This window comes from Anolis carolinensis, chromosome 1, assembly GCF_035594765.1.
Source record: "Anolis carolinensis isolate JA03-04 chromosome 1, rAnoCar3.1.pri, whole genome shotgun sequence".
Lineage (NCBI taxonomy): Eukaryota > Metazoa > Chordata > Lepidosauria > Squamata > Dactyloidae > Anolis > Anolis carolinensis.
Window position 1 is genome coordinate 356628647 of NC_085841.1, and position 21900 is coordinate 356650546.

Genomic DNA, 21900 nt, shown 5'->3' on the forward strand with positions numbered 1-21900 from the left:
ATGTTGTTTGTTTGTTGGCATTGAATGTTTGCCATATATGTGTTCATTGTAATCCGCCCTAAGTCCCCTTCGGGGTGAGATGGGCGGAATATAAATACTGTAAATAAATAAATAAATAAATAAATCTTTCTTTTCAAGCAGGTTTTTTTTAAAATATAGTTTTTAGAGAGGGTCCTGCCTTGATCTATTAAATGAGTTTTAGATGTGTTTTCATACTGATTGGTTTTCATTTAATTCCAGTTTAATATTTACCTTTGGTATGTTTTTTATTATGTTGCTCTTTAAGTGCAAATCACTTTGAGTCACAAATTTGAGGGGGAAAAGAGGGATTGTTAACATACTAATAATTTTAATTCATGGCTCGAGGTGGGTCATAACACAGACAACAACACATAATCGCTATATAAAACACACATATTGTTGTTGCTGTAATTACTATTCCTTGGATTCTGTGCATGCTTTTTTGGTTTCTATCCATGTTTGCTTCATTAGCTTTCTTATCCTTATTCTTATCCTTTTCTTCCAAAAGTCTAAATAATCTGTCAAATTTCATTTTGGAAGCTATTTTAATACTGGGTTCAATTTTTATTTATTTTTTCTTTCTTTGCAGTACGAACCTGGAACCTTCATATTTTTACTATTAGGATCCCAAATGGTAAGACCTGTTGCATTTTTATTTTGCCTACTTCTGGCTTTGCAATCTTCGCAAGGAAAATTTGCTTAAATTTTAAAGAATAGATCAGGACATGCCATTGATTCTCCCCCTCCATTTAAAAACAATACCCTCCTAGACTCACTTTTGGAAAATACCCCTGGTAATCCTGATGTAAATCTTCTTCTTCTTCTGCATATTTTCTCTTAAAATAGGCTACTTTCGACGTTGTTAAGGTATTTGTTAATACAAGGCTTGGATCCGCTGTGGAAATAAGAAAATAATTGCCATTCAAAAAAACATTTTTTCCCTTTTCTTCACACAACATTCATTTGCAAACCATGTGTTTTAATACTATGTCTGTGTAATTTTTCCCAGTTTTCAGTTGGACAAAATAACAATACACAGTGATAAATATGAATACACCACCATACGCCAATAATGTTTTTATGTTTTAAAGGGATACTTGGTGTTATAAAACTACACAGAGCAATAAATAATAAATCATGCATACATGGATACTAAACTAACAAGTACTACAACTACATATATGAACTAACATTAGTACATAAACAACTTCCCACTTGCAAGATCACACTAGAAAACTATGCACTATATTTTTCTCCTCTGCGTTACTGAATAAGCATAAATATTTATCTTCTATCTCTTTAATTACTTCAGATATGGCTTTCACTTGTATATGATTTTCATTAACGATCTTAGCCTAAAATTGCTTCCGTTTCCTAGTTTTTCTCATGTATTCCATTATTAGTCTTCATTCCTCTTTTTTCCAGTGCCTTTTCTTTTATTAGATTTGTCAATTTGTTCATCTTCCCCATGTCATAAAGATTTTTTTAACCAGTCAGCTTTTGTGACTACATCCATATTTTCCTATATCTGTGCATTTAACAGCTTAGCTGCAATTATGACACATTGAAATATATGTAAGTAGTAAGTAAGTAAACTTTAATTACGGTCAATGACCAGCTCATATCGAGGGTGCCCAGCCCCGTACATCCATCTGTCAAACTTCCATAATAATTTAAAAAATATTATAAAACTGAATCATTGACAAAATTTAAAATCTAGGCTAAAGACCACATGCAAGTACTGTCAAGACCCAACTCAATATATATTGTCGAAAGCTTTCATGGCTGGAATCACTGGGTTGCTGTGAGTTTTCAGGGCTGTATGGCTATGTTCCAGAAGCATTCTCTCCTGACATTTTGCCCACATCTATGGCAGACATCCTCAGAGGTTGTGAGGTGTGTTTGAAACTAGGCAAGAAGGGTTTTTATATCTGTGGAATGTCCAGGATGGGAGAAAGAACTATTATCTGTTTGAGGCAAGTGTGAATGTTGCAATTGGCCACCTTGATTAGCATTGAATGGCCTTGCAGCTTCAAAGACTGGCTTCTTCCTGCCTGGGGGAATCCTTTGTTGGGAGGTGTAAGCTGTGGACATTCCACAGACAAATAAACCCCACTTGACTAGTTTCCAACAGACCTCACATCCTCTGCCATAGATGCGGGTAAAATGCCAGGAGAAAATGCTTCTGGAACATGGCTCTACAGCCCGGAAAACTCACAGTAACCCATTGAAATATATTTTTTCTAAAGTCCAGAAGAAGAAAAAAATCTGGTTTCAACTGTACTTTATTTTTTTAACTTCTCCCATTCAGCTATAAAATTTTATCATTTTTTTCTTTTTCTATTTCTTTTTATAGCATTTCAAAAGCTAGTTAGAAAGGTTATTGTTTATTTCACAAATTCTTCCTTTCAGTCTGATGTTATTGGGAGCAATTTTCACTTTCAACACCAGGTGGCAGTGTTGTCACATTAAAAAGCAAGGATGGCAATAGCAAACCAGCACAGTCAGAGTGAGAATGAATCCAAACTTTTCAGTGAACAGAGGCTTTTTTTTTCTTTTCTTTCTTTTCTTTTTTTTTTTTTGTCTGATCACCAAAATCTTCAAAGTTCTGGAAGGTAAGCCCTATGAGGAACATCTTAAAGAGTTGGGTATGCTTAGCTTGGAAAAGCAAAGGTTGAGAGAGGACATGAGAGCCCTCTTTAAATATTAGAAAGGGTGTCACATTGAAGATGGAGAAACCTTGTTTTCTGATCTCCAGAGATTAAGACGCAGAGAAAGGGAGTCAAACTGTAAGAAACAGATGCCATCTAAGTAAGATTTAACTATACCTGGTGAAACTTTGAAGCCCATCAGAGTGATGACAAATTTCAGCAAGTTTACCAAATCTACAACCGAATTTTGTGTTTGGGAACTCCAATTACAGACATTGAACTCAATACAGCTCTTCCTCATTTCAAAGCAATGCCTAATTATTTCTCCTGGGAAATCTATGTACTGTATATACTCAAGTATAAGCCTAGTTTTTCATCCCTTTTATAGGACTGAAAAAAACCCCTCCTCGGCTTATACTCGGGTGAGGGTCCTGGTGGACTTATATTCAGGTCGGCTTATACGCAAGTATATATGGTATATTTATTATTTTTCTCTATTATTATTGGTATTGTTACATTTATTATTTTACTCTATTATTGTTGTTACTTTTACATTTATTTTACTCTATTTTTATTATTATTAATACATTTATTATTTTACTCTATTTATTATTACATTTATTATTTTACTGCATTTATTTTTATGATTATTACATTTATTATTTCACTCTATTATTATTAAAAGGATACAGAAGCACATTTACATGGAAGAAGATAAAAATAATGATTTAATCAGAGTTGAACAGTCATATCTTAAATTACAGTTTGATGTAAAGATTCAAAAACATTGAACCTACTGATGCCTCAATTAATGTAATTTTATTGGTATCTCGGCTTATACTGGAGTCAATGTTTTCCCAGTTTTTTTGTGGCAAAATTAGGTGCCTCGGCTTATATTCAGGTCGGCTTATACTCGAGTATATACGGTATGTATGCATAACACACCATAAGAGGCTGGACCCATAGGGTGTATCTACTTGGTAGAACTAATGCAGTTTGGCGCCACTTTAACGGCTATGGTTCAGTTTTACAAGGTCTTCAGCCATCTCTGCCAACTAACTGCAATCCAAAAAAGAAACTCTTCCAAACTATCAAAGGAAAAGATCATCACAAGAGGGTACATTCAAGATTAGACCAAAGAGTGGATAGAATGACTCACCCAGCTTCAGATGGCTCATAGCACCTCAAGGAGCTTAATTTTATTATCATTATTATCTCTCTCATTTGTTGGGATTGCTTAAAAACCCAACTCATAGAAACATAAAATCCCCTGCTATGCAGGAACACACAATCAAACACTCCAAACAGATGCCCATTCAGAAAAGGAGACTCCAATGGAGGCTGTATAGTTCACTGCCAAACAGCTCTTACCATCATGAAGTTCTTCCTAATTAATGCCAACCTTAAAAACTGTGGCATAGACACTGAGAACTGGGAGGCTCTGGCCCTTGAGCACTCCAATTGGAGGTCAGCTGTGACCAGCAGTGCTGTGGAGTTCGAAGAGGCACGAATGGAGGGCTTAAGGGAGGAACGTGCCAAGAGGAAAGCACATCAAGCCAACCCTGACCAGGACCACCTTCCACCTGGAAACCGATGCCCTCACTGCAAGAGGACATGTGGATCAAGAATAGGTCTCTTTTGTGGGATTTGTGTATTGATAGTGTTTAAATGCAATTTGTGTCATGCTTGTATTGCAACTGATTGCATCATCCAGAATGTACCATAATGTGGAAAGAGTTAACTGCCAAGAAGCTATGATGACCTTGATGTGTGACTGGAACTAGGGAGTATCCAGACACAAGTGTTTGTGCATAACGATTGCGTCAGGTCAGTTCAGTTGAGTTCCGTCTGCCTAGAGTTCGAGTCAAGTTCTGTTGAAGAACAGAGCAGTCCTTGTTCGTCTGTCGTTTGCAAGTCTGTTTGTGTTGATTATTACTGCATACAGTAAAACTTTGTAAATAGTTTTACCAACTTCTCTGAGTGTCTCTTTGTTCTGCGTTCCACTGCTTCCATCCAACTACTGCTGTGCTGCAAATACTCAGACATCTTCAGCCACCTACGAACATACCCCAAGACACCTGAATGAGAGGACCATCATTCTTGGCCTACGAGGAATCGCCTAACACTCTTCCTAATGTTTAGGTGGAATCTCTTTTCTTGCCATTTGAATCCACTGCTCCAATGTGTCAAACTCCAGAGCAATAGAGAACAAGCTTGTCTTTTCCTCAATGTGACATCTTTTCAAATATTTAAACATGTCCCCTCTCGGCCTTCTCTTCTCCATGCTAAACTTATCCATCTGTCTCCAGCCATCATAGTTTGTTTTGGGAAAGGGGAATTCAACTGTCAGTGTGGCCTAGTACTTTGAGTGTTGGACTATGGCTCTGGCGACCAAGATTCGAATCCCTGCTTGGTCAAGAAAACTCACTGGGTAGCCCTGGGCATGTCGGACACTCTCAGCCTCTGGTACCACGAGATCCAGAGCCAATCTTAAGAAATGGGGCTATAAAGTGGAGTCCAGGACATGCGAGTGTGGGGAAGACTAAACCACAGACCACTGACTACAATGCAGTCTGAGCCCTGCTACATGCACAATGGAGGACTTTTTACAGTGACACCAGAGGCACTCCAAGTGGCCAGCTTTTGGTCAAAGGACATTTTAGTATAAGGTCAAGTTTTTAACTTCGTTTGTGGTTTTTTATACATTATAACTGTATTCTCAATTCGCTTCAGACAAGGTAAATAAAAAAGCCCCAGGAAACCCTCTGATAGGTTTGCCTAAACAGTTGCCGTGAACCAGAGACAATTTGGAGGCCTTGAACACACACGAGAACAATAGAAAGGAAGTGAAAGTACCCTCACAGGCAATTCAAAGTGTCTTTTGCAACGTAAGCGAGACCGAGGGCTTGGAGCCAAGCTGAAATTGACATTGACTTTCCAGGAGGAGACAGAGCCATGTTGACATCATGGGATATATAGCAATGTTCTTGGCAGGGTGGATTCGCTGCTGCATAACTGAGACGAAAGGAGCATTTCAAGGGTGTCCTTGTTATCGGATCAGTGGGCAGCTATCCAAAGATTTTGCATTTGTAGGTTTTTGCAGCAGTACAGCAAAGGATTTTCTTGTATTCTAAGTCAGGATGAAGATCACTAGGGGCCCTTCCAGAAAGGCCCTATATTCCAGGATCTGATCCTAAATTTTCTGTTTATCCCAGATTATCTGGCAGTGCGGACTCATATAATCCAGTTTAAAAGTGGAGCCCCCTGTGGCACATTGACTTACACTCTTGTGCCGCAGGACTGATGACTTGAAGGTTGGGTTGCTGACCTGAAGGTTGTTGGTTCGAATCTGGGAACAGTGTGGATGAGCTCCCTCTGTCAGCTCCAGCTCCCCATGTGGGGACACAAGAGAAGCCTCAGAGAAGGATGGTAAAATATCAAAACATCTGGGCATCCCCTGGGCAATGTCCTTGTAGACGGCCAATTTTCTCACACCAGAAGCAACTTTCTCAAGTCGCTTCTGACACACACAAAAATCCAGTTTAAAGCTGAAAACCTGGGATCAGATCCTGGGATATAGGGCCTGTCTGGAAGGGCCTTAGGAAAAAGCTGGTCAGTCTTGATAAACATTATAATTGCCTGAATTTTCTGAATAGCCAGGACTGGGTTGTCTGAACTTTCACCTCTTCCCATAAATGATAACACTAATTGATTTGTAGCAAAATTCATCAGTCCAATAATTTGCACGTGGGGTCTGCATCTTTGAAATCTGCAGCACATAAAAACATTTTTATCCTATTCCTCTGCATGTTTTAACTACATTGTCTTCAATCCTGAATTGAACATTTAGTGACCATGTTTCCTGATATAGCCCCTAAAAACCACCTTATAAGCCAAGCAGCCATACTGAGCAAAATAGTTCTATTGTCAACATAAAACAGCTATGAAGTTGTCCATCTAGGTTATATCATAATGCTCTAACAGGTTGCCAGCTCTTATGTTTTTTCATTTTTTTCTCTTTAACCTGTAAACTGCCTTGAGCCCAGAATGCTGTTACTGTTTTACATACATAAATTCCCCCATAGAAGTGACGGGGTATTTTTATTCAGGGCAGAAAGACTGCACTTCATATAAAATGCATATTACATCATTTAATATTTCACATGGGAATTGCTCTGTGCCTTGCACATGCAGCATCCGATTGATTTTACTTGCATGTTCCATTATCTAAAGTCACAATTCACTAAAATTATTGCAGGTTGTTAGCACTTTGGGGCAGAAATACCAAACATTAGGAATTAGCCTTCATTTAGCAAAGTAGTAGATTTTTTTTTCTGTTCAGGTATGCAAGATGTGTTATCCTTCCTGAAGGCTATTGGAATGCTTTTTAAAGTAATTGCTTTAGTAGCATTGGCCAAATGCTGGAGGATGTTGATGAAGGAGTGGAATCAAAAGACTTTGAGATTCTCCAAACGAGATTACACTGGTGCCATGTATTTGGAACTTGAAAAAGAAGGACAGAGAAAGAAGAATTCAATTAATACTTGGCATGGTTTCATATTGGAGCACAAGCGAGAGCATCCGTTTCGAAGCTGACACCTTCATTATGGTGTAAAGGACTAAGATGCTGCATACTATTTTGGTTTCAACCTCTGAGTATCTCCAAGACTCCTGTATCAAGGCAATTAATTATACAAATGAATAAAAAACCAACCTACTCATAGAATCTCAAGTGCATTACTTATTAAGTCAGGAATGTTCATGTAATTTACATATTGGCATTGTCCAAAACAAGAATTTTTTTTTGTTCTTATGCACAGTGATGATATCAGTCATTCAGAGCTTATCCAAGAATCTAGACATTTTAAAATAATTATTTGGGCTAGTTCACAGAAGCAAAAAATTAAACTGTAGGACTCATTTACAAAACCCCAATGACACACAATTAAGCAGCTCTCACGCTTGTTTTTTCTGTGTCACCAGCTCAAAATGTAATTAAGAGTTGTAAAGTTAGGCAAACATTCTAGAAAGCTCATTTTATACTACAAATTCCACAATCCTCCAGCCAATATGTCCACGCTAACATTTTTTCAAATGAAGCATTGTGTGTCAAGGATTGGGGCATTCATAGAGATACCAAAATGCTTGTTTATAAAACTATCCCGAATAGACTACTGCAACACACTCAACATGGTGTTTCCTTTGAAGACTGTTTGGAAGTTTCAATTAGTCCAATGAGTGCAGCCAGATTGCTCAATGGAGAAGCGTACAGCTCCACTAGCTACCAGTCTGCTACCGAGCACAATTCAAAGTGATGGCTTTGGCCTATAAAGCCAAATATATGACATAAATATTGTCCTCCCAACTCTATTGTATGCCTGCAAAACATGGACTGTCTACTAATGTAACTGTTGTTGTTGTGAATGCGCCTTCGGAGACTGTGAATTATAGTGGTGGGATCAGGAGAGGAAGGAAAAACCCTCGTGAGGAGGGCTCGTTGGAGGATTTGTTTAGGAAGAGGGTCAGGGAGACTGATGGGGAGTCTTCTGAGGAGGATTCATGTGGGGATCCTGAGGTGGAAATGGATGCTGGGTAACAGGTGTTAATGGAGAAATTGGGCACGGACTGGGCACGGGCACCGGAGATGCTTGGGGACAAATCGGGGCCCATGGATACTGCTGATGCTGGGGAAGCTTGGGTGTCTTCAGAAGCAGATCCCACTTGGTCTACTTGGAGGCGTGAGAGGGGGTCCACAGGTGTGGATAGAGTTGGGCATGGGCAGGATGATTGGGACTCTAATGAGGAATTCGGAACACCTGACCCAAGGGCATTGGCTGTGTGGAGTTCTGATTCATATTAAGAAGTTGAGACACCTGCTCTTTGGGCGTGAATAGTTTGGACGCCCAGGGAGACTTGGATATATTGGGGTTGTTTGGCCATTATACCTTGCGTGTGGCAAGGTGTTGCTGGGCGCCATTGGGTTTCCTGTGTGTGTTACTGAAGACTGGACTGGGACTTTGCAACGGTTGTAAATTTAATCTGGGTTATTCTGCAACGGAGGGCTGGAATTGTGTGGGTTTTCCTGGACTGCACTGTTATTACTATTTTGTATTAGCTGCTGTTTGCCCTCGTTGCTTTGGCTCTCTGTGCCATTTCGTGTTGTGACCTTCTTGGATGACTTCAACCTCTCGGACCTTGGACTGGAACTTGACTCGGCTTTGCTTTTCGCTCTCAATCCGTGGCTTGGCGTTGTTCTCTATTCCGTGGCTGTCTACTATTGCTGACTACTACCTTCACTCCTGATACCGCTGCTGCTTATCCTGACTTCGGACCGGCTTGACGACATTCTCCCACTCTGTTCCTTTAACTCCTGGCCTGGCGTTTGCTTCTACAGCAGCTTGGCGCTGCTGGTTTATCCCGACTTTGGACTTGCTTGACGATGCTTTCCCTCTCTGCTCCTTTAATTCTTGGTTTGGTGTATGTTCCAGCAGCGGTTGCTCCAAGCTCGCCAGCGTCTCGCTGTTTCGCTGGCTTTGCTGCTCTCAACTGGGAGTTCCCTAGCTCAGTTTGGGCATTTGTTTGTTTTGAACTCCTTTTGTACTTTTGAGTTTTGGGAAAGCTTTGTGGGCTTCAATACTGCTTGCTTTCGTTCATGTCTCCTTTTTTCAGCCCATTGTGAACTTTTGGGTCAAGTTCTAGAACTTTAAGTTTAACCCGGATTATATCTCTGGCTAATCTGGATTATTTGCCAGTTCTTGTTTTTTGGGGTTTTACCCGCTTGTTCTCCTTAATAACACTGAAAGTTAAGTGTTTTAAGTATTTTAGTTTGTTGAGCTATTTTTTGGACTGTTGCTGTAATAAACTCTATTTTGCTCTCTAATTGGCGTCTGACTTTTGACAGTTGTCTTCTGGAAAGATTCCATCAGCGTTGCCTCCAAAAAATATCTTGGGAAGAAGACAGGTGGACAAATGTCAATGTTTTGGAAGAAGCAAAGACCACCAGTATTGAAGCAATGATCCTTCGCCATCAACTTCCCTGGAATGCCCAATCACAATCTCCAAAGGAATTACTATACTCTCAACTCAAGAATGGAAAACTAAATGCTGGTGGACAGGAAAATAGATTTAAAGATGGGCTTAAAGCTAACCTTAAAAATATGGAATAAACACCAAGAACTGGGAAGACCTAGCACTTAAGCATTCTAACTGGAGGTCAGCTGTTACCAAAAGTGCTGTGGATTTTGAAGAGACACAAATAGAGGCTGAAAGGGAGAAATGTGCCAAGAGGAAGAAGGTGCCTCAAACAAACCCTTGTTATGACTGCCTTCCATCTGGAAACTGTTGTCCTTCCTCTTTGTGAAAGACCATGTGGATTCAGAATAGGTCTAAGCAGTCACTTACAGACCCAAAGCCATGACTCTACTTCTGGAAGTCAATCAACCACGAGTGATAGCCCATGTTGATGACTAACTGGATGATTCTGGCAATTGAAGTTTTTTTCCAAAGCAGCCTTTCTGACTTCTGAGTTCAGATACAATTGTTAGACCACAGTCTCATCATCTGAATGTGCAATCCCGACTATCTATAAAGCTCTTTTACAATTTCCTCCACTAGTTTCTCAACATGCTAGTATTGTCATCCAATATTGTCCTAATTCTTGCCTATAACAACCAGCAGTAGATTGGGAGAAAATAGGAAATTAACTGGACAGTCCAGAAAAAATGGGTTAGAGGAATTATGTATATGAATGACTCCCAAATTGGGTATGAGAAAACTGAATGAAGATACAGGACTTTCTTGCACCATTTGATTGATGTTGGATAGGGCCTGCACTACCATCCTTTGAACATCCAATGTGGTGGCGCTGCAGCACAGCCAAAGGTTTTTCGGGTGATGCATCTACACTGTGCAATGAATGATGTTCTGCACCACTTTAACTGACATGGCTCAATATTATAAAATCCTGGGATTTGTAGTTTGGTAAGGTACCAGCACAGAAGGCTACAGACCTTGCAATACTACAGCTTCCAAGGGGGAAAGAAAATACTTGGATTTGCATCTCCATATGAAAATGTCCACTTTCAGCCACGTGGTACAGTTGACACATCATAAGTCTCAGAAATCTATGTGCTTTTTAAGATTCACAATAACTTTCAGAGGAGAAAAGTGTTCATGGATCACTTCACACATTCAGAAATGTATTCAGATTTAAATCAATGCACAATAATTCCACAAATTGTGGGCATTAGAAAACACACACAAACATATATACATTTTTTAAAATGTGCACAAAAATAAGACAAATTTCTATGAAAACACACAGAGTCTCACAAGCCATGTAGAAATAGGAAATGATGAGAAATTGTCACACGTTGCTATCATAGATGTAGGACTACCAATCCTACTTATCAAATCAGAATTTGATCCTGGTTTGTTAGGTAAATGGAACTAGGATCAAATAAGGAACCAAAAAAATTACAATCATTCTATCATGCAAGTAGAACCAGGCCGGGCGGTGGTGCAAGCTGGTTAGCAGCCAGCTGCAACAAATCACTCTGACCAAAAGGTCATGAGTTCAAGGCCAGCCCATGCCTGCGTGTGTCTCTGTTCTATGTTATATGGCTCCTTCGGGGTGAGAAGGGCAGAATATAAATACTGTAAATAAATAAATAAATAAATTAATAAACCCCCAGTCAACATTGCCAGTGATTGATATGACTTGCAGTTCAAAAGTGGAGACCTCAACTTGCTTAGTTGTTTCTCCTGTAATTAAACCTGAAAATATTGTTGGGAAATCAAGTATAGTCTAGTGGTATGAGTATTGAATTAAAACTATGGAAATCAGGGCTCAAATCCCCGCTTGGTCCTGGAAATTCACTGGGTGATGTTGGGCAAGTCACACTCTCTCAGCCTCAGAGGGAAACAAAGGTAAACTCCCTCTGAGCAAATCTTGACATGAAAACCCCATGTCAGGTTCACCTTAAGGTCAGAAATGGCTTGAAGACACACAATAACAGGAATGAATTTGTTGTACCTCGTAGTGCTGAATCAATCCACAAAGCGCCTCTCCGCAGTCTTTTCAGCAGCTCTAATGAGTTTCTCCCTTTGTACAGGTTCAGCTCGCATTGCTTCCCACGCAGGTCTGCTCAGCAAACACCTGTTCCAATGAATCCCAGAGAGAAGGAGGGGGCAGAGAGAGAGAAAAATAAAGGAAAATAAGAGCTCTACTTGTGCTTCAGTGGAAGTACATCTCATACAATCATACATCTCATGGAATCATCCAATCCAACCCCATTCTGCCATGCAAAACACCCTCCAAAAAGTGGCCAAACAGCCTCTGCTTAAAAACCTCCAGAGATGGAGACTCCACTATCGAACAGTTCTTAAAGTTTTTCCTAACATTTAGGTGGAATCCCTTTTCCTATCATGCTGGAGCACACAATGAAAGCACTCCTGACAGATGGCCATCCAGACTCTGTTTAATAACCTACAAGGAAACTCCACTATACTCCATAGCAACATATTTCATTGCCAAATAGCTCCAACTTACAGGAAGTTCTTCTTCATGTTTAGGTGGAACTTCTTCTCCTGCCATTTGAATCCATTGCTCCATCTCCTAGTCTCCAGAGCAGTGGTTCTCAACCTGTGGGTCCCCAGATGTTTTGGCCTTCAACTCCCAAAAATCCTAACACGTGGCTGGGATTTCTGGGAGTTGTAGACCAAAACACCTGGGGACCCACAGGTTGAGAACCACTGCTCCAGAGCATCAGAAAACAAGTTTGCCCCTTCTTCAATGTGACATCCTTTCAGGTCTTTAAATATGGTTATCTCCCTTCTCAACCTTCTCTTCTCCAAACTAAACATACCCAACTGCCTCAGCCATTCCTCATAGGGCTTGGTTTCCAGACCTTGAACCATTAGGTTCATCTTTTTCTGGAGACATTCCACCTTTTCCATATCCTTCTTGAATTGTGGTGCCCAGATGGGGATTCAGTGTTGTTCCAGATGAAGTCTGACCAAAGCAGAATAGAGTGACTTCCCTCGATCTAGACCTGACATGGGCAAACTTGGGCCCTCCAGGTGTTTTGGACTTCAACTCCCACCATTCCTAACAGCCTCAGGCCCCTTCCTATAATTTCCTGAAGACCCCAGCAATGTTTGCACCACAGCTTTCCTTGCCATACAACCATATCAGGGTGAAGTCCAGAAAGAAATAGTTACCAAACTCCTTGTCTCATACGAACCCTTCCTTCAGTCTCAAGCCTATTGATTTGGAAACACGTCCCATCGATTACAATGGCACCACTTAAGTGTGGTTATGAGATCTGTCTGAAGAACACGAAGAAGAAAAAACTGGATATGCATAATTGATGCTAATTGCAGAAGCCCAGGGACGGGATCTGCAAACCATCTTTCATTCTCCAATTTGAGAATGTCTATAAAGGAGCTCTAATGTGTGTGTCTGACACAATAAAATGGCTTATAGTTTCACTAGAAAGGTGAATAGATCATACACTTCAATAATCCAAGAGTCCAGCCTTTTGCTTTGGAACTCGGGGACTGCCAGAAGTTTCAAAACAGGACAGAAAATGTGTTGTCAAAGGCTTTCATGGCTGGAGAACTGGCTTGCTGTGAATTTTCCAGACTGTATGGCCATGTTCCAGAAGCATTCTCTCCTCATGTTTCACCCAGTCCGCGAACCTCCTTCCTCTTTATTTATTTTATTTTATTATTTCCGCTCCTTTCCACAGAACTGACCATTTCTTTGGATAGACCACATCAGCTCTAGATTGTTAAATATGGTTTTCTGTGGGTGAGCAGATGGCCACTACTGGATGGCCTATGTTCTTTTTCAGAAACTAAAGCTGATGTGGTCTATCCAATGCAATTTTCTGAATCAGCACCCCAAATAACCAAACCAAATCTAAAGTTGACCAAAAACTGTTTCGTAATCCTTTTGGTACTAATGTTGGAGAGTGGTTCCTGGTCAAAGTAGTTCCTGGTCGAGTGGTCCCTGGTCAAAGTGGTCCCTGTTCAAGTGGTCCCTGGTCAAAGTGATCCCTAGTCAAAGTGAACCCTGGTCAAGTGATCCCTGGTCAAAGTGGATCCTAGTCAAAGTGGACCCTGGTTAAGTGGTCCCTGGTCAAAGTGATCCCTGTTCAAGTTGTCCTTGGTCAACGTGGACCCTGGTCAAAGTAGACCCTGGTCAAGTGATCCCTGGTCAAAGTGAACCCTGGTCAAGTGATCCCTGGTCAAAGTGGATCCTAGTCAAAGTGGACCCTGGTTAAGTGGTCCCTGGTCAAAGTGATCCCTGTTCAAGTTGTCCTTGGTCAACGTGGACCCTGGTCAAAGTAGACCCTGGTCAAGTGATCCCTGGTCAAAGTGGACCCTAGTCAAAGTGATCCCTGTTCAAGTTGTCCTTGGACAACGTGAACCCTGGTCAAAGTAGACCCTGGTCAAGTGACTGGGAGGGATAGCTAACACTCCAGAAGACAGGAGCAGAATTCAAAACGATCTTGACAGACTAGAGAGATGGGCCGAAACTAACAAAATGAAGTTCAACAGGGACAAATGCAAGATACTTCATTTCGGCAGAAAAAAATGGAAATCAAAGATACAGAATGGGGGACGCCTGGCTTGACAGCAGTGTGTGCGAAAAAGACCTTGGAGTCCTTGTGGACAACAAGTTAAACATGAGCCAACAATGTGATGCAGCAGCTAAAAAAGCCAACGGGATTCTGGCCTGCATCAATAGGCGTATAGCGTCTAGATCCAGGGAAGTCATGCTCCCCCTCTATTCTGCCTTGGTCAGACCACACCTGGAATACTGCTTCCAATTCTGGGCACCACAGTTGAAGGGAGGTGTTGACAAGCTGGAAAGCGTCCAGAGGAGGGCGACTAAAATGATTAAGGGTCTGGAGAACAAGCCCTATGAGGAGCGGCTTAAAGAGCTGGGCATGTTTAGCCTGCAGAAGAGAAGGCTGAGAGGAGACATGATAGCCATGTACAAATACGTGAAGGGAAGTCGTAGGGAGGAGGGAGCAAGCTTGTTTTCTGCTGCCCTGCAGACTAGGACACGGAACAATGGCTTCAAACTACAGGAAAGGAGATTCCACCTGAACATCAGGAAGAACTTCCTCACTGTGAGGGCTGTTCGACAGTGGAACTCTCTCCCCCGGGCTGTGGTGGAGGCTCCTTCCTTGGAGGCTTTTAAGCAGAGGCTGGATGGCCATCTGTCAGGGGTGCTTTGAATGCGATTTCCTGCTTCTTGGCAGGGCGTTGGACTGGATGGCCCATGAGGTCTCTTCCAACTCTACTATTCTATGATTCTATGATTCTATGATTCTATGATCCCTGATTAAAGTGAACCCTGGTCAAAGTGGTCCCTGGTCAAGGTGGATCCTGGTCAAAGTGAACCCTGGTCAAAGTGGACCCTGGTCAACATGGACCCTGGTCAAAATGGCCCCTAGTCAAGGTGGACCCTGGTCAAAGTGAACCCTGGTCAACGTGGGCCCTGGTCAACATGGACCCTGGTCAAAGTGGACCCTGGTCAAGTGGTCCCCAGTCAAAGTGATCCCTGTTCAAGTGGACCCTGGTCAAGTGGGCCCTGGTCAATAATAAATAAATAAATACAAATAAACCTTATTTGTATTTCACCCTATCTCCCCAAGGGCACTCAGGTCAAAGTGGGCCCTGGGCAAATGCGCCCTGGTCAAAAAAACGTTGGGAACCACTGCTGTTCAATGAATGCAGTTTGACTTCACTTTAAGTGCCATGGCTCAATGCTATGGAATACTGGGATCTGTAGCACTCTTTGGCAGAGATCTTGTACTGAACCATGGCAGTTAAAGTGGTGTCAAACTGCACTCATGCACTCAAGGACGATACATCATGATATTTCTTTTCTTAGCTTTCTTGGTGCTCTCCCATGCATGTCATCCGACTGCAAAAAAAACCATCAAATGCAATACAAAATGAAATAGAAAATGTCATGCCATCTAACAATACATGACATGCAAAATATGGGGTGACATTTTGTATCTGACAAGTTATTTTAAAAACGCATCGTTTTCGCCACCTGCCAAAATGAAGAGTGACAAGGTGACAATGAAACCACCCGAGAGATGGATTTTATAATTTAATATCTCCAACACGAAAAGAATGCTTCAGTTTAACAAAATGGCATAACAAAATGGGAATTTCAGCAGCATTTAAACTCTTTTATTTAAGCAGTCTAGTAATTATTTAAGAGAGTCAGTGTGGCATAGTGGTTTGGTTATTGGACTGGGACTCTGGAGACAGGTTTGAATCTCCACTCAGCCATGGAAACCCAATGGGTGACCTTGGGCAAGTCACACTCTCTCAGCCTCAGAAACCCCCACGATTAGGGTCAGAAATTACTTGAAGACACACAACAACCATGGCAATGACTTAGCATATGCATGCACACTTGATTAATGGTTGATTTGAAAGACTGGTCAGCATATAGTACTGATTAATCACCAATAACATCTTAAATCCTGTTGTCAGCCTTACTATGAACTGGAGCCATTGAATCAATTGAGCATACATATAGCTGCTGATTAAATGAATATTGTGCCAACTATGAGTAATCCACAGGATTCCTGCCAATAATTAGATTTCTATGGCACTTTTTGACTTTTTAATGTACATGCATAGTATGTCAATTATCCTTACGATAGCCCTTTATAAAGATCCTCTAAGGGTGCATCTGCTCAGTAGAATTAATGCAGTTTGACTCCGCTTTAACTGCCCTGGCTCAGTGCTATGGAATCAAGGGAGCTGTAGTTTTACAAAGTCTTTAGCCTTCTCTGTAGTTTGTCTCACCAAACTACAATTCCCAGGATTCCATAATATTCAAGCACAGCAGTTAAAATGATGTCAAACTGCATTAATTTTACAATGGATGCACCCTTAGAGTTGTAATGGTTTATAGCCAATGAGATCACTTAATTCCTAAAGTTGCATATATTTAGGCAATGCATCAGAACAGTTCTGAGACATTTTGCTGCCTGAGGCAAAAAACCAAAATGCTACAAACAGACCCTCCATTCTGTATAATGCCTTCTATTGTATGGTGCTAATTTTGCAGATATAGGATCAACTGTGAGTCATATAAACCTACAACCGGGGAAAATGGCAGGAGGGATATGGAAGAATACAATGCTGTCCCTCCAGCCATTGCCAACTGAGGCAATTGCCTCACTCCGTCCAACGGTAGACCAAGTCACAGTCTTTTCTCCCTGTTTGTTGTTGTTGTTGTTGTTGTTGTTGTGTGTGTGTGTGTGTGTGTGTCTGTGTGTATGTGTGTATATATATATATATATATATATATATATATATATATGTGTGTGTGTGTGTGTGTGTGTGTGTGTGTGTGTGATGGAATCCTGGCGACCGCCAAAACAACAAAACGAAACACCCCACAACCTCAAAAATTGACAACACAACCCATCATCCACGCCTCTAGGTTGATACAACAAAAAGAAAAGAAAAATAAAGTCCTAATTAGAGGGAGAGGAATAATTGTTTTTATCCTATTGCTGCCAGTTAGAAGGCTAAGCTCCGCCCACTTGGTCTCCTAGCAACCCACTCACCCAGGGGACAGGCAGAGTTAGGCCTCACTTAGGCCTCTTCCACACTGCCTATAAAATACAGATTATCAGATTTTAACTGGATTAGATGGCAGTGTAGACTCAAGGCCCTTCCACACAGCTACATAACCCATTTAGAATCTTATATTATCTGCTTTAACTGGACTATCTGGACTCCACACCTTTACCCTTTACCTTAACTACCACCAATTCCTCAGTACTTTATTTCCCATACCACCATACTTCGCCACAGTAACGCGTGGCCGGGCACAGCTAGTATATATATATATATATAGTGGGTTGCTATGAGTTTTCCAGGCTGTATGGTCATGTTCCAGTAGCATTCTCTCCTGCCGTTTCACCCACATCTATGGTAGGCATCCTCAGAAGTTGTGAGGTCTGTTGGAAACTATGCAAGTGGGGTTTATAAATCTGTGGAATGTCCTGTGTTCTGCATATATATGAATATGCATGTATAGTATTCTGCATGTATAGGTTGAACATAGGCTGAAGCATCAAACACAGGCATTTGATGTTGCTTTCATGTAGTCATGCAGACATTTGCAAAGGGATCGGGATAGTCTAAAATTCATTTTCCACTGTGTAAAAAAAATGAAAGCCAATCAGGAAGTCCAATCATAGTAATTCTTTAAGTGTAACTATTTTAAAGAATTCATGAAAATGTATGAAGTTTCACGCATTGCTCAGTGAGGCCGGGGACCCATGCATCAGCCGACGCTATAAAATAGGAGAAATTGTGCCTATTCCTTCCATATTGGCACAGATTTGATAGGGAGCCGTCTATATATAGAGGATTGCTTCATCAAGGGAGGAGGCTGTTTCGCACGGATGCAACAACTTTGGCAGCGTCTCCATGGTTACTTTTCAGGACTTTCAAACACTCAACGCTCAGCTTCTTCCCCAAACTGGCGGCTTCTCAGAAGTGTTGCACTACAGATCCCATGCACAGATCATTGTGCATGATGGAGTCTGTAGTCCAACCAATTTGAAAGGCACTAAAGTGGGGACACTGGAACACTAGAAGACGCTTTAGAGCAGGCATGGGAAAACTTCGGCCCTCCAGGTGTTTTGGACTTCAACTTCCACAATTCCTAACAACCAGTTGAAGTCCAAAACACCTGGAGGGCCGAAGTTTGTCCATGCCTGCTCTAGAGCTCTGGAGTGACTGATACCTTGTAATTAGAGTGTATCTACAATGTAAAATTAATGCCATTTGACACCACTTTACCTGCCATGGCTCAATGCTACAGAACCATGGAAGTTGTAGTTTTACAAAATATTTAGCCTTCTCTGCCAAAGATTGCTGGTGCATCTCCAAGCTACAATGCCTATGCTCCCGTAGCATTGAATGATGGCAGTTAAAGTGGTACCAAACTGCAGAAATCCTACAGTGTAGGTGCAGCCTAACCTATAGATTACACCTCACACAAAGAAGAAAATCATTTATTAAAGCTTTTTTCATGTTCCTACAATTATCCATCCATATTCATGGATCCAGCATTCACAGACTGCGCTATCCATAGATTGAAAATATCCCAAAAAGAAAAAGAAAATCCGAAAGCAACTGTTGATTTTGACATTTGAGATAAGGGACACCATTTTATAATGCTATTTTGTTTCATAGGTCATAACTATTTATGGATTTCAGTATCCACAGATAGATCCAATACCCAGCAGATCCCGAGACACAGTTTACAGGCAGTCCCCAAGTTATGAACAGGGTTGTTCTTAAGTTGAATTTGTGAATTGGAACAGGTACATTTTTTAGCGTAACTCCAGCCATACATATATATCCTATCCAATTCATTGTCAATCCATTCCTTTGGGATTCATGCAAATCTACCATTTGCCAAAAATTACGATCCTGTGCTTTTCTTTTCTACTTCTGGCAGAGCTTTAGATAGCATAGGGAAGGGTTGACACCTCTATGGTGTTTCCTTTGCTGTCTGTGCCTCTGTTCAAAAGATTTCATCTCACTATCTCTCCCTGTGATGACTGGATTTTGAACAAAAAATGGCTTGTTGAGGAAATAAGAATTGGTGGGAAAGCTTTCCCCCATGATAACTCTTTCAAGAGCAAATTTCCCTTCCAAAGAGTAGATTTCTCTCACTCCCTGTTGTCTCACCCCCATTCTTAACTATGAGTTGTATGCACTTTCAAATTTACAACCAGACTACAAATTTAAAATAACCAGGAACAGCAGGTTTCCTGAACTGTGGATATGTCTGCACTGTGGCATTAATGCAGTTTGACACAATTTTAATTGCAATGGCTCCATATTTATTTATTTATTTATTTACAGTATTTATATTCCACCCTTCTCACCCTGAAGGTGACTCAGGGCGGATCACACTATACACACACAGGGCAAACATTCAATGCCCATAAACACAACAAACAGAGACAGAGACAGACAGACGCAGAGGCAATTTAACCTTCTCCTGAGGGGATGTTCGATTCTGGCCACAAGGGGGAGCAGCTGCTTCATCATCCACTCTGATGGCACTTCCTCATTCCAAGTCTTAAATTAGTTAAACTTGCCTCCCCACTTTTATAAGTGGTACCTTATTTCCTACTTGATAGATGCAACTATCTTTCGGGTTGCTAGGTCAGCAACGAGCAGGGGCTATTTTTTATTTTTAATTGACAGGTGCTCACCCCGCCACGGGCTGGCCTCGAACTCATGACCTCATGGTCAGAGTGATTTATTGCAGCTGCTCAACAGCCTGCGCCACAGCCCGGACCCCTCCATATTATGGAATCAGGGGTGTTGCCATTTGACAAGCCTTTTCTACCAGAGTGCTGGTACCTCACCAAACCGCAACTCCCAGGAATCTATCGCCTTGAGACATGGCAGTTAAAGTGGTGTCAAACTGCATTCATCCTACGGTGTAGATGCATCCTAAGCTGCTGGATCTAAGGAGAGATGATCCTTAGAGTTTTTATTGTCTCGTGTGCCCAAATACGTTGGCTAGCATTGGACATTTATGCACCATGATTGGAATAGAAGAGAAGTTGCCATCTCCTGTTCTTCCTATGCAACAAAATGTCTTGGGAACTGAGCCCCTTAAAGTTGCATTCCTGGTCCCCCAAACCATATGTTTGAGGGTGAAGAGAAGTACACAATGATAGACTGGATAGCAGAATGAGCTTTGCATGAAGTCAGAGGTGCCCTGTCCTTGCATGGAGAGGAGTAGCCCAGTATAACACAGAAAAGCATGCAATGGAAAAAGAATCCCACTTTTGAAGGTCTCGGCAGTTGCAGGAAAGAGTTTTTGAGACTTTAGAAAAATAAGGTCCATCAGAGATCTATGGTAGATACATTTCTCAATATCTGTGCTCCCTGTCCTAGTCATTCATACCTGACTAATATGAATAATATCAATCCTGATTCTAATCTCTTCCTCTCTGGCCCCATCTACACTGCACTGAAACTTCATTATATGGTCAATGTAGACTCATATAATGCAGTAAAGCAAAGTGCAGCTCTATTCTGCCTCTAAACTCAAGTTTTGGGTTTTCCACTATTGGTTTTTCCTCATTTCCTGAATTGTTCTTTCTTTGGATGCGTACAATAAAATCTGTTTAGAAATCCACTTCCTCCCTGTCTCCAAGCCAGGGTGTGTTTCACATATGCTCAGAGGTCCTCTCATTCATTGCTTCATGTTACCGCCGTAGTGACAAAATAAAACACCTAGCAAACTCAAAGCTCTGACAACACACAAAGTCTAGAGCGCTGTATGCTGGCAGTTACCCCTAAAATAAATAGAGGGGATAAAATAAACGGAAGGAAGAAAATGAGTTTTGTGCGTCATTTTTCAAAGACTAACCCATTCATTTTGGCAGAAGCTTTCGTGGATTGCAATCCATATCTGCAGATGCAACAGGTGTACAATTTTGACATATAGATGCCTAGTCAATAAATCTTCTAAAGACACCTGATCCCATCTCATCTTGGAAGCTAAGCTGGATCAAGCTTGGTTAGTGCTTGGATGGGAGACCATCAACAAATACCAGGTGCTGTAGGTTCCATGTCAGAACCGACAACTGGACAAACTGAATATTTCTTGGTTGCTGTGAGTTTTCGGGGCTGTATGGCCATGTTCCAGAAGCTTTCTCTCCTGACGTTTCACCCACATCTATGGCAGGCATCCTCAGAGGTTGTGAGGTCTGTTGGAAACTAGACAAGTGGGGTTTATATATCTGTTGAAGATCCAGGGTGAGGGGAAGTACTCTTGTCTATTTGAGGTAAGTATGGCTGTTGCAGTTAATCCCCTTGATTAGCATTGAAAAGCCTTGCAGCTTCAAAGCCTGGCTGCTTCCTGCCTGGGGGAATCCTTTGTTGGGAGGTGTTAGCTGGCCCTGATTGTTTCATTTCTGGAATTCCCCTGTTTTTAGAGTGTTGTTCTTTATTTACTGTCCTGATTTTAGAGGTTTTTTTTTCATACTGGTAGCCACTTCACTTGCCTCACTTGCCTAGTTTCCAACAGACCTCACAACCTCTGAGGATGACTGTCAGGAGAGAATGCTTCTGGGACATGTCCATACAGCCCGGAAAACTCACAGCAACCCAGTGATTCTGGTCATTAAAG

General features: G+C 41.3%; 1 long non-coding RNA gene across 1 annotated transcript in view; it reads right to left on the reverse strand.

Moving 5' to 3' along the window:
* LOC103280608 (uncharacterized) overlaps positions 1–21900 on the reverse strand; it is a 28078-nt gene that overhangs the window by 4225 nt on the left and 1953 nt on the right. The window contains exons 2-3 of the long non-coding RNA XR_507459.3: positions 11707–11829; positions 798–916 (exon numbers count right to left, since the gene is read on the reverse strand). This is a non-coding gene — a long non-coding RNA (uncharacterized LOC103280608). The remainder of the gene's footprint in view (positions 1–797; positions 917–11706; positions 11830–21900) is intronic.